Here is a 12,512-nt window from a genome sequence, read left to right as displayed (position 1 = left end):
AATAACTAACGAGTGGTGGCAGTCTGGGTTGAACAGGTAATTGCTGGCACATCCCGTATAGAAGTGCTTTTGGAATAGGGTTACAGTGGTCTCTGTAGAAAGCTGGGGTTCTTGGTGGGGCCTTTTGTGATTGTCAGTCAATCATGTCAGAATCCCCATCATAACTTTCTGCTTTTACTTATTTTTGTTAGGTTTGACACAAGTGAATCCACTGTGAACATAAAGCCAGAACATAAAGAGGTTTTTGGTTTAATTTTTTTCTTTTCTTTTCTTTTCTTTTCTTTTTTTTTTTGTGGTATGGAATTTGAACTCAGCCTCTTGCTTGTCGGGCAGGTGCTCTACCACTTGAGCTACTCCGCCCATAAAGAGGTTTTTATTTTGTTTTGTTTTTTAATTGAGAAATGGTCCTGCCCCTGTGCTTGTTTCTGAAGGGAAATCTTACATCTAGGACAGATTATAATAAAAGGTAGCCCCATAAAATGCTAATGGTTGGCAAGGATACAAATAAAGCAGATGTGTCTAAGTTTAGTTGGCGTTTGAAAACTGGCAGTAGCTATGTATGTGGAGTATGTAGTCCCATTGGAGAATCGGGTAAATCAAGACTATGGAAGTACCGATCATGATAGGAAAAAAACGACGTAACTAACATAACTAATAGTCACCTGAGAACTTGACTGGGAGACGACTCAGCAACCAGCACCTAACGTGCCAGGATGAACCAGATCCATAGTTACTGTCCTCATGCAACTTTCATTTACATAAGCAAGACAGGTAACTATTACCAAAGAGAGATTCACAAGATGGCATTTGATTGCAGTTGTGACAGGTGCGATGAAGGAAATGCATAGAGTGGGAAGAAGGCTTCCCTCAGCAAGTCCTGTTCATGCTGAGCCTTGAGAGGTGCAAAGACGGGACTTTGGAGCGGATGCTGATTCTATTAAAATCAAGGCAGCGTCAGTTGCTCCCCAAACACCTTCACTTCATCTGCTGACACTCATCCACCTTTCCCTGGTGCTTCCCTCCACATTAGATGTCCAACTCTATCAAATATCCCTAATGCTTAACTCAGAACTCAGAACATGTATCCCTAGTGCTTAATGCACAGACCCTCGCCAAAAGCTCGAGTGAGTGAATGAATCATGGGGTTGCGCTTTGGTTAGCCAGGAAACCCCAAGGTATCCCATGGTGATGTTGGGACTGTGGTTCCAGCAGGATGAACATAGCGGTGGATTTAGGATGTCCTAAGCAGACACAGCCAGTGGTGGCTCTGTCTCCCATTCCCATCCCCATCCCCACCCTAGCCATAGATTGGAGGCTGTCCTGCTGATAACACTGAGGCCTTAAGTTTGCCAACTAGGTTAGGAAGTGGAGCATGAATTCAGACTTTGCAGGTTGGTGGACAAGCGGCACAGGCCAGGCTGGGTGGGACGCAGTGGAATGGAGCTGGAGGCTTTGCAGCCTTGGAATCACGATTGGGGCAGAGGTGACTTCCCTCAGTAATAAGCCCTGATTGTGGCTATAAATAACTCCGAAGATGTGCTGTCAGCTACTTCCTCTGGGGAGGTATGCGTTGTTACTCCCAGAGAGTTGCTATTCCGTGCTTTCTTTTTACACTCATAATTTTGAGGATTCTCTCGCGCGCGCTCTCTCTCTTTTTTTTTTTGAGGATTCTCACTCTTCATGGGAGAGTGTGTGACCTGGGTACACAGCATGGAGTAGTGGTCCAAGCATCTGGGTTTCTCTGCTTGTTATTATGAGGCTGGAACCTGGGGAGAAGTTCTGTCTCGGAAACTTTATTCCCCTTCTGTACAGTGCTCTCGTGACACTGGTCAGTTCACCGAACTCCCTCAGCTTCGTTCGCATTTGTAAAATAATGCCATAGGCAGAGCAGTTGGTAATATTAACATAAAGTAGCATACACATTAATATGAAATGACATAATTGGGCAATATCTCACTTAAAAGGTGGTTGTTGAAGCCCACATCAGTAACTTATGATTATTTAGGAGAACCCCGGGGTATTGTAGATATTTAGAAGTCATTTCAAATAAAGCTACTCTCTGGGAGAGGGAGTACTCCCTTTTAGTATTGGAGAATTTCTCAGCTAGACACACATTTTTTAAAAATTATAATGCTTATTATGCAATCATAAAATTCTGATAATAATTGACTGAACTTCAGGAAGTGTTTTTGTTGTGAAAAGTAAATACTATATACAAACGTTTTCTTTGGTGGGGGACTGGCAAATTTTGTCACTATATTTAAAATTAGAAACCAAAGCTATGATGGGAAGAAAGCTGATAGGAGTAAATACACACAGGTATCTTTTTTGGGGGGAAAGCATTTAGAGGGTGTGTGTGTGTGTGCGCGCGCACGAGCGTGCACTAGGGTTTCAATTCCAGGACTCTGTCTTGCCAGACAAAGACCCTACCACTTCAGCTATGCCCCCAGCTTTTGTTTTTAAATGTTGTTTTATTTAGCAGTTTTGTTTTTCATTTTTCCCACCATAGTACTTTTCCATTAGCTACAGTCTCTTTTCTTGGCCAATATGCCATGCCTACGGAGAGAATTCTTCTGCACGTCACTGGATATGCATGCTTTCTTCTAAGAAAGTCGTTTTTTGATGTTTCAGAAAGTTAAGTTTGTCTGTAAACCCATAAAGCACAAAACAGTGGCACTTCTTTGTATCGACATGTATTTTAGCACTTTAAAAATTAATAAACTTTAAAGCAGTTTTAGGGTCACAAAGAGTTCCTACTTAACCATCCCCCTTCCCCCCAACGTGAGGCATCACTGTGACAATGGAGCTCATGCTGACACATCAGCAGCAGCCCAAGTCCTTAGCTTCTGTTAGGGCTCACTCTTTATGTTGTATGTTCCGTGGGTTTTTGACATTGTCTCTACCATTAGCACTTCCTAGAAAATAGTTTTACACCCAGCCTTTTTTCCTTCATTTCTTTCCTCTGGGCTGAGCACTGGATTTTCAGCTGCTCTTTTTGAGCCTTAAGGGAAATTCTCTGTAGGCCCCTCTGCTTCCTCCCCAGACCTAATGACATTCCTAGAAACAAAGGTGTCATTCATTCTTTAGGTATTTATGAGCCCTTTCAAGCTCTGAGTTACCTGGGGTCTAGAAAAAGGAACGCCATTTGGTCCAGCTGCCTGGCACAGTCCACAGAGGAAAACCCACAGACAAGGTCTTGTGATGGTATGATGACCAAGACCATGCAGGCACCAGGCCTATGAGCAAGGACAGCTAACACCTAGGTTGGCGTGAGGAGGGATCCAGGAGAGGCTTCCTAGGTAGAGATAAAAGGTAGCAACAGGCCTTATCAGAGGAAATTCCAACTTAATCCATCTCTATCTCTTCAATCCTCTATTCTAACAGCAGAATCTCTGTCTCTATGTGACTGGTGGACTGGAAGGGGATGGGGCATGAAACCAAACACTCTAAGTTACTTAGTAACTCCTTTTATTTCAAAGTGTTGATATAGACTTCAGCCAAACAGGTTAAATGATGAGGAACTCTGCAGTGATCCTTTCTTTACTCCAGCAGAAGTGATCTCTTATCTTTAGAGCCTTCGTCCAGTTCACCTTAGGTTCCTGGGGGCAAGGACCAAGGCTTCTCTTTCTCTGTTGAAGGAGTTGAAAGGTATTATAGGAGGTGTTGGCCTGGGCTGTAACCCAAGCACCTCCCCTTGCTGTGCCACCCTGGCAGATGAATCTATTTACAAAGTAGAAATAATTTGTCGCCTACCAGGCAAGGTTATAGTTAGTGGTAATGAGCATAAATGGTATGGAACTAGACCTGACAAGACGCTATGTGCTCCAGGTTTGGTTGCTGTCATGGTACATTTTTTCTTTCCAAGTTTCACCCATTGTTCATGACTTCATACCAAAATCTCATAAGGGAATTTCTGATTGGAGCATGTTCAGCCAAACAAATTTAAAGTTAAAATGGTCAGAGACAGTGTAATATTTGACGTTGCAGTGGTTAAAACCATCTAGCCTCTGATGTTTGAGAAAATATAAATCATTTGTACAAATACCACATACCCACATATGTATACCAACAAGCCAGCGTGTCATTGCCTCTGAGTCTTTGGTTTCCCCTAATGTGTAAATCTGGCAGGTGAAGTTCTGGACATTGATATCACCATAAACATGTCACCTTTTTCTTACCCCCCTGGTAGCCTCCCTCTGCTTGTCCTGCCTATGAATGTTTTTGTTACGGTAATTTTGTAAACCCTCCCATGTCAAAAATAATAAAGACTTAATATAACAGAATTACAAATGCCAAATTTATTAAGTAAAAGGAAAGGTCTCCCTAAGCTACCCTCTCTCACGTAAGTAAGCTTGCTGGGGCTCCCTTCTAGACATTTTTTTTGTGAACATTCAAATATGTTTATCCACGATATACGTTTTTCTCAGTTTTTGTTTGTTCGATTTTTTTTACTTAAATGACATCATGCCACCCATATTTTTCTGTTATTGAACATTTAAATATGTTTATCCATGATATATGTTTTTCTCAGTTTTTGTTTTGTTCGATATTTTTTACTGAAATGACATCATGCTACCCATATTTTTCTGTTATTTTTTTCTCATTAATAAATCAGGACTTTTGTATTAGTATGTGAAGTGTCTGGAATGTTCTTTTTTAACAGCTGATTAGGAAAGTAGAGTAAAAAAGCTTTTATTTTTATACCTGTTTTGTCATTGATGCCCATTTAAATTATCTCTGTTTTTTCTAATTACAAATGGTACCATGTGCACCTTGCTTTACCAGTTCTTGGCATATATTTGGGTATTTCTGAAGGACATACCGATGAAGTGAGATTTCTGGATAAAGGTATGCACAATTTAAAATTTGATAGGAACAGCCATATGGTCCTCTATAAAAACAGTGCATATTTACAGTAGTGCTGCTAACATTCTCAAGTGTTTGAAAATATTTGCCTACTGATAACTTTAAAAATAGTGCATTGTAGTTTACATTTCTGTGGAAATTTCATGTTTACCACCTGGTCTCATATATTTTGGTAAGAATTGAAATTAGTGGCTCACCAGTTTTCTTCCATTATTATTTTGGACAAAGAATTTGGTTATTGGGTCAGTCCAGTATGGATTCTAGAGTTCAACCTATGAACTTTCACAAACAAAAGAAGAGAAAGGTAGTACTGGCAGCTATCCACCATCTTTCTCCTAAAAATGTAAATCAGACTGTGCCATGTACTGTTAGTCAATGACATCTTAGTTCCTACCCTTGGCCTGTGGGTCTGCACAAGCTGGCCTCTGTCTATGTATACCTCATATGTCATCCCCCTTTCAGGATATATCCCAGCATCACAAGTCTATGTTTATTTTCCTATATTCACCAAGGCCTTTTTTTGCCTTAGAGCAGTATTTTTCAGACTACCTGACAGCTGACCCGCATCAGCAATAAATTGTGCATCATGTCTTGTGCCCACAAACCTGTGTGTATGTATGTACCTGAAACTACAATGTCACCAAACAGTTCCCTGCCGTAAGATGATGCACACTGATATCATCTATTCTGTTTACTCCATTCTGTTTCATTCAGGAGAGGGGAAATAAAATTGTTGGTACTCACCAAATTGGTCTTATAATTTACTAATGCAAGACCCAGGGATTGCTAAACAGAGTCCTGAGGGCCCAGGTTTCTTCCTTCTGGGAGTCATGAAACCTTTCATATCTCAGTATGACTGTCACCCTGCTTCACTGTTCTATCACACCTTGTTATTCTTTCTCAACACCTGTTTATTTAATTTATTGTAATTTTCCAAAATTATAATTATTCACATGACTTTATAAATCCCTTTATTGCATGTCCCTCCTCACTAGACCAAGGGCAAGGACCTCATGTGCTCTGAGCACCACTGTAAATCCAGCAGTGCTTGGGAAATAGTAAGTGCTCAATAAATAATTGTAAATGAATCACGATGCTTATTTTTTGCACCCTGAGATGCTGTATCCCCTCTTTCCCACAGCCTACTACATTCCGTTCACCCTTCTGCTTTTAATCATAGGCAATTTTCTCAATAAAATTTTAAACCAGGAGCTCTCTCATTCTCTCCTTAAATAAGAAATCACAAGGTGACAGTACACATTCTATATACTTCATCCCCGGAGAACGTGCGTGGTGGCGAAGTGTAGGGAAGATAGTGCAGTGCAACCCTTCACCCCAGAATGACCTGCAATGAAATGAAAAAGAAAGAAAACGTGCAAGTTGTTTCAAGAAAAAAATTGTAACCAGTAGCTGAAAATACCTTTGCATTTCACCCATTACTTTCACAAGCATCTAAACTTTATAGTAATCCTGATGAAAAAAGTTTATGATCAAGGTAAGAATGCTGCTTATGGAGTGCTAGGTCTTAGCAATTCCCTTCACTTTCCTCATTTTTTAGCCCTGCAAAGCAGGGATAAAATGTTACCCATTTTACAGGTGCTGCTAAAGGAGATGGAGTAAGTGAGGTGACACTGCTACTAACAGGTGAGAGTGACATTCCAAGGTCGGTCTTTCTGCCTTCCAATCATGTGATAGGCAGAGTAATGTTTCCTCACAAAGATAAAACAATGTTCACATCTTAATTCCCAGAACTTGGAATATGTTACCTTACATGGCGAAAAGAACTTTGCAGATGTGCCTAAATTAAGGATTTTTGAGATGAGGAGATTATTCTGGATTGTCCAGGTATGCTATCCTCTCAAGTGTCATTATAAGTGGGAGGCAGGAAAAGGAGAATCCTAACTGCTTTCACTTAGCGTAATGTTTTGAAGGTTTATCCAAGTCAAAGCATGTCTCAGAATTTTATTCCTTTCTGTAGCTGAATAATATTTTATTGTACATGTATACCACATTTTGTTTATCCATTCAGCCCTTGATGGACATTTAGCTTGTTTTCACCTTTTAGCTATCAAGAATAATATTGCAATGAGATTAGAAGATGCTCTGATGCTGGCTTCGAAGACAGAGGAAGGGGCCATGAGTCAAGGAATGCAGGCAGCCTCTGGAAGCTGGGAAAGGCAAGGAAACAGAACCTCCTGTAGAGCCTTCATTAGGAATGCAGCCCTTCTGACACTTTCATTATAGTCCGGTGGACCTGTGTCTGACCCCTGGTCTCCAGAAATATGAAACATTTATGTTGATTAAATCCATTGACTCATGAAAATTTGTTGTACCAGTTCAAAGAAACTGACAACTATGTATCATGTCTCCTCTTAGAGCTAGCGATGTGATTACAGCCAGCCCTTCATTCCTATGAATCCACAAAATCACATCTACAGATTCAACCAACCAAAGGTCAAAATATTTGGAAAAAAATGTATATCTGTACACACATGTACAGCTCTTTTCCTTGTCATCATTATCTAAATAACACAGTGTGACAACTATTCACATAGCATTTACATTGTATTAGTTAGGATAAGTAATACAACGATGACTTAAGGTAGCAGGAGAATATCTGTAGGTTTTGTGCAGTTACTGTGACTTTTATAGAAGAGATTTGAGTACCTGCAGGTGTTGGTATTTTGGGGGGGGGGGGTTCTGGAACCAATCATCCATGGATACTGAGTGACGACTACATTTGGTCAACAAACACCTACTGAGCATATAATGAACTGTGAATATTAAAATTTATAATATGCCTGTAATTTTCTACTACTCCTTAAAGTAGGAATATTGTTCAACCTGATTTACAAATGAGAAAATTGAGGCACAGAGGAATTGCCTGCAATAAGTGTACATGAAAATGCACACTGGTGACACATGTGAGAGGGATCAATACAGACAAGTGCCAAATGCAACCTGACCTCAGATCTCAACTGTGCACCTGAAGCAAGTCATGTAGTACTGAAGAGATAAAATGATTATCTTGGTTTTGTGGGGTATTCATGAATCCAGATAAGTGAAGCTCAACCTTTCTGATTCCAAAGGTTCATTTTGTAGCATTTTCAAAACTTGAGATAGAGTTCACATCACGTAAAATTTAGCACATTAACCATTTTTAAGTGTCTGATTCAGTTGCATTATGAACAACCACCAGCATTTTCCAATTCAAAAATGCCTTCATTACCACGAGTGTAAAACCTGTGCCCATTAAACAGACTTCCTAACGCCCTCTCCCCAGGTCTGGAAACCACTAATCTACTTTCTGCCTCTACAGAAGTACCTATCCTGGATATTTCATATAAATGGAACCTTTGTCCCTTACTGCTTTCAGTGAGCATGTTTTTAAGGTTCACCTAGGTTGCACCAGGTGTCAGAGCATTATTCCTCTCTATGGCTCACTATGTACACCCTGTATTTTGTTTATTCATTCATTTTTAAAGGACATTTGGATAATTTTTACCTTTTGGCTATTGGGAATGATGGTGCTATGAACATTGGCTTACAAGTATCAGTTTGAACCCCTATTTTCAATTCTTTGGGTAATTGATACACCTAAAATATGAAATAGGTCATATGATAATTCTGTTTAATTTTTTGAAGATTTGCCAAGGTGTTTTGCATGGCAGCTGTGCCATTATTTTTACTAGTTTGGGTCTTTCTAATATGCAATGTTTGCTGTTTTCTTAAACTGAAGAGACTAAAAGATAACTATTGCATTTTCTTGATAACGCTGAAGATCAATTAAGATCCATGAAAAGCACAGTTTGGTCAGCTTTTTAGTTTGGAAGCAGAAGGCATAATGATGGCAACAATGATAACAAAAACATTCACCCTTATGTAGCACAGACAAGTTCAAGGCCCTAGGGTAAGTTGTTTCTGTTTGTAAACTCCTTAGTCCTACAGAAAACTCTAAGAAGTATGGGGTATTTAAGTCTATGTTGCAGTCAGCATTATAGAAGCACATAGCTCATATGAAATTAATGCTTTGTTTCCTAAGACAATTGTTCTCACCATTTGGCTCCTGAACCAGCTATCTCAATATCACCTGAGAATTTGTTAGAGAAGTTAGTTCTTGGGCTTTCCCTGGACAAACTGGAGGATGGCACCCAGGCAGGAGTTCACAAATCCCCCAGAGGGTTCCAATGAGCCCAAGTTTGAGAAGCACTGGCCTAAGAAACTTCCTTATGGAATTAAGTTAATGTGGCCAGCCAAAATACAGGAAACTCAGTAAAACCTGAATTTCAAATAAGCTACAAGGTTTTTTTTTTTTTTTAGTTTAAGTACATCCTAGACATTGCATCCTATATTGTTATTTCTTAAATCTGCTAATCTTAACGTGCAGAGCTCATTGCAAGGATCTGACAACTGTTTTAGATGTTCCATCTTTTCCGATTTATTTGCAAGTGGCTGAAATGGTCACTAATAGTCAACAGAGGCATCAGGACTCTCTGTGCAAGGATGTGACGGGCAGTGAAAAGTAAAAGTTTGTTCAAAGGAATGGTGCACATTGGTGAAATTGTTATCAAGTGCTCTTCTTGTCTTCTGCAGGAGCCCAGACTCACTACAGGGTCTGGAGCCATCAAGAGTGAGAAGAAGCCCTGAGAAGCTCAAGCTGGAAGGAGAGAAGGGCTCTCTGCTGGGGACAGACAGAGTCCATGGGTATGGAGGGAGTGTGGCCTTGCAACAGAACATCTTGGTAGGGCCACGGGGGATGTAACAAGGCTTCATGGGAATGCAGAGACCAAATCCTGGGTACAGGGTGTCCTGTCTTGACAAAGGATGTTGGGAAGGTGTCCTACAAGTAAGATGAGAAATTGCAGAGCTGGAAGATGCAGAGACTTTTCCAAAACCTTAGCTCAGGCTAAGATGGAGAAAGAGTGAAGAAATATTGTCAAAATTTTCTTCTACCTTGGAAGTCTGGGGGTTTGCAATAGAGTTCAATTGCCTTGGGAAAAATGACTACCCATAGTCATTTTTACCCATTCTTGCCCTTTTGAGTGCATGAATTGAAGCTCTCATCTGTCCTTTCTCCAGCTACTGTTGTCCAGCTCTTAGGATTATCAAGACAGTGAGGACAGTGTGAACTTCTGGTATTGCTCAACCTGATTTTGCAGATTTTAATAAACCCTTCAAAAACTGTATCTATTTTTGGTTTAGGAGTAACAGCTTCATGCATGGGGGCGCTGAGGTTTGAATTCATGCTTGCAAGGCAGATACTTTACCACTTGAGCCACATCTCCAGTTCATTTTGCTCTGTCTATTTTAGAGGTGGGGTCTTATAAACTATTTTCCTGAGCTGGCCTTGAATTGAGATCTTCCCAATCTCAGCCTCCCAAGTAGCTAGGATTATAGGTGTGAGCCACTGGTGCCCTGCAGGAGTAACAATTTTTTTTTTTCTCTCTTTGAACTCTGAGCTTCAGGCTTGTTAAGCAGGTACTCTACCACTTGAGCCACTCTGCCAGCCCCAACAATTTGTGTGTGTGTGTGTGTGTGTGTGTGTGTGTGTGTGAAATAAATTTTTGGTAATATTCCATTTTATGCCTGGATTTGTGTTTTTGCTTTTTCACAACTGATTTCTGAGTGAAGTGCTATCTTCATGTTACAAATAAAAAAATGAGAGAGAGAAAAAGAGAGAGCAATGCTTCATGATTCACATGATTCACCCATTGTCTGCTGGGACTGTTGTAGTAAAGCACGACAACCAGGTGGTTTAGACAGCAGAAGTTTATTCTCATAGTACCAGAGGATGGAAGTCCAAGATGAAGGTGCCTGCACCATTGGTTCTTTTAAGGACTCTTTCCTTGACTTGCAGATGGCTGTATTCTCCGCCTTCTTCATGTGGCCTATCCTGTATACGTGTCTGTCTAAATTCCCTCTTGTATAACACCAGTCCTATTGGATTAGAGCCCTCCTTAACAATTCCACCTAACCTTAGTTACTTTTTTAAGACCCTATGTCCAAATACAGTCACATTCTGTGAAACTGAGCATCAAGACTTCAACATTTGACTTTGAGGACCACAAGTGAGCCTGTAACAGGGAACTAGGAAGGGAGGAGATGGTCCTAGAATCCACAACTTCTAACTCCAAGCCCTCTGCCTACTTTAGGGGAAATTCTTTTGGTTTGATTACATCTGCATGCTGGCTGTCTCTACAAGCATGCTTCTAGACTGCTTATTTATTCAGTGAATATTTCTTGAGAACTTACTTTTTATCAGGCATGACTTTAAGTGTTAGGACCAGAGCTGTGAACAGTACATGAAATGCTCCCATTTTCATATAAGCTTTCTACTTTAGTGAGGGAACAGTCTGAAAATGAGTCAACAAGAAAATATCAGGTATACTTGGCAGCAAATTAAAAGTGGCTTTAAATATAGTTACTAGATAGTCATCCAGGAGAGGTAGGCTTCATCATAAAAATGACATTTAAACTAAGATTTAAACGATGAAATTGGAACCCATGTAATGTTCTGGGGGGAAAGGAGCCCCAGAAAGGTGAAATTCAAGTGTCCTGGGATGATGTGTTCAAGAATTTCAAATGAAGTGGGTATGGGAGAGGATAGCATAGACCATGTGGCATGACCACAGGATGGACTTGTGTTAAGATTCTTCCTCACTCCAGGCTTTGTTACTGTGCATTCCAATAAAGGAACTCACCTAGTTGTGAAGACCTCTATTTGAAAGATGACAAAACTTACAAGTTAGGTGGCTTTCTTTTGGTCATAGTAGCAGAGACCTGATGAGACTGTGGAGCACTCAGTTTGTTCTGTAGGGTCAAGAAATCAATTTATAGAATGGGCAGAATGAGGAACTGTGACAGCTATGGTTGCTGTTTGCAGTGGCCTAGGGAGGAAGAAGTTGACACACTGGGAGGCTACTGTCTGCCTCCCAGATGGTGGAACTCTTGCAGTGCTATGGAAAACAGATTGTTCACAATAGAAAAAGTCCATTCCAATGGAAAATCCTTATAAGGAACTGCTTAAAAAATGTACCTTGTGTGGGAAACGTGTAGACTATAAGAATATGCAACTCTTGTCCCAGTATATTTCTGCATTTACTGGATGCATTTATGGAAGGAATATCACAGGTCTTTGTGGGAAGAAATAGAAATAACAAAGGCAGCTAAGACAGCTCAAAAAATGAGGTTTATGCCAGTTACACAAAAGAATCCTGCATGTCTCAAAGACCCTAAAGTTTATAACATCAAATTTCAGGAATAAATTATATGAGGTTACTATCAATAAACTTATTTTATAGTTAAAAAAAAAGCAATCGATTTAAGTCACTGTGACCAGATTTTTCTTTGTAATGAAATTGTGTAAGAAAGTATCAGTATATCATCATTATCATAGCAACACTCAGGCCGGATAAAACTTTTGTTGCTACTTTATGATATGTAGTCAGGCAAGGTTCTCTCCCCAACTTGGTAAATATCATTGTGTGTACATGGACAGGAAGTAAACTGTATTGCTGTAGGTCAAGGTTAAAGAGATAGGAAAAGACTGTACTGAAAGATTACCTCCAGAAGAACAGGGATTTCCATTTGTTTGTTTTGCTTTTAAATCTCCTACCCTTGTCACATATTCAATACCCATTCCTTGG

The 12,512-nt window shown here is 40.1% G+C and overlaps 1 pseudogene; it reads left to right on the top strand.

Annotated features, from left to right (window-relative positions):
* The first annotated feature begins 9,323 nt into the window (after nucleotides 1-9,323).
* LOC109693355 (small ribosomal subunit protein bS18m pseudogene) lies at nucleotides 9,324-12,130 on the top strand (annotated as a pseudogene).
* Nucleotides 12,131-12,512: the final 382 nt, after the last annotated feature.

Source organism: Castor canadensis, chromosome 3 (genome assembly GCF_047511655.1).
Source record: "Castor canadensis chromosome 3, mCasCan1.hap1v2, whole genome shotgun sequence".
Lineage (NCBI taxonomy): Eukaryota > Metazoa > Chordata > Mammalia > Rodentia > Castoridae > Castor > Castor canadensis.
Note: the sequence above shows the minus strand (reverse complement) of the source record. Positions and strands in the feature narration are given on the sequence as shown.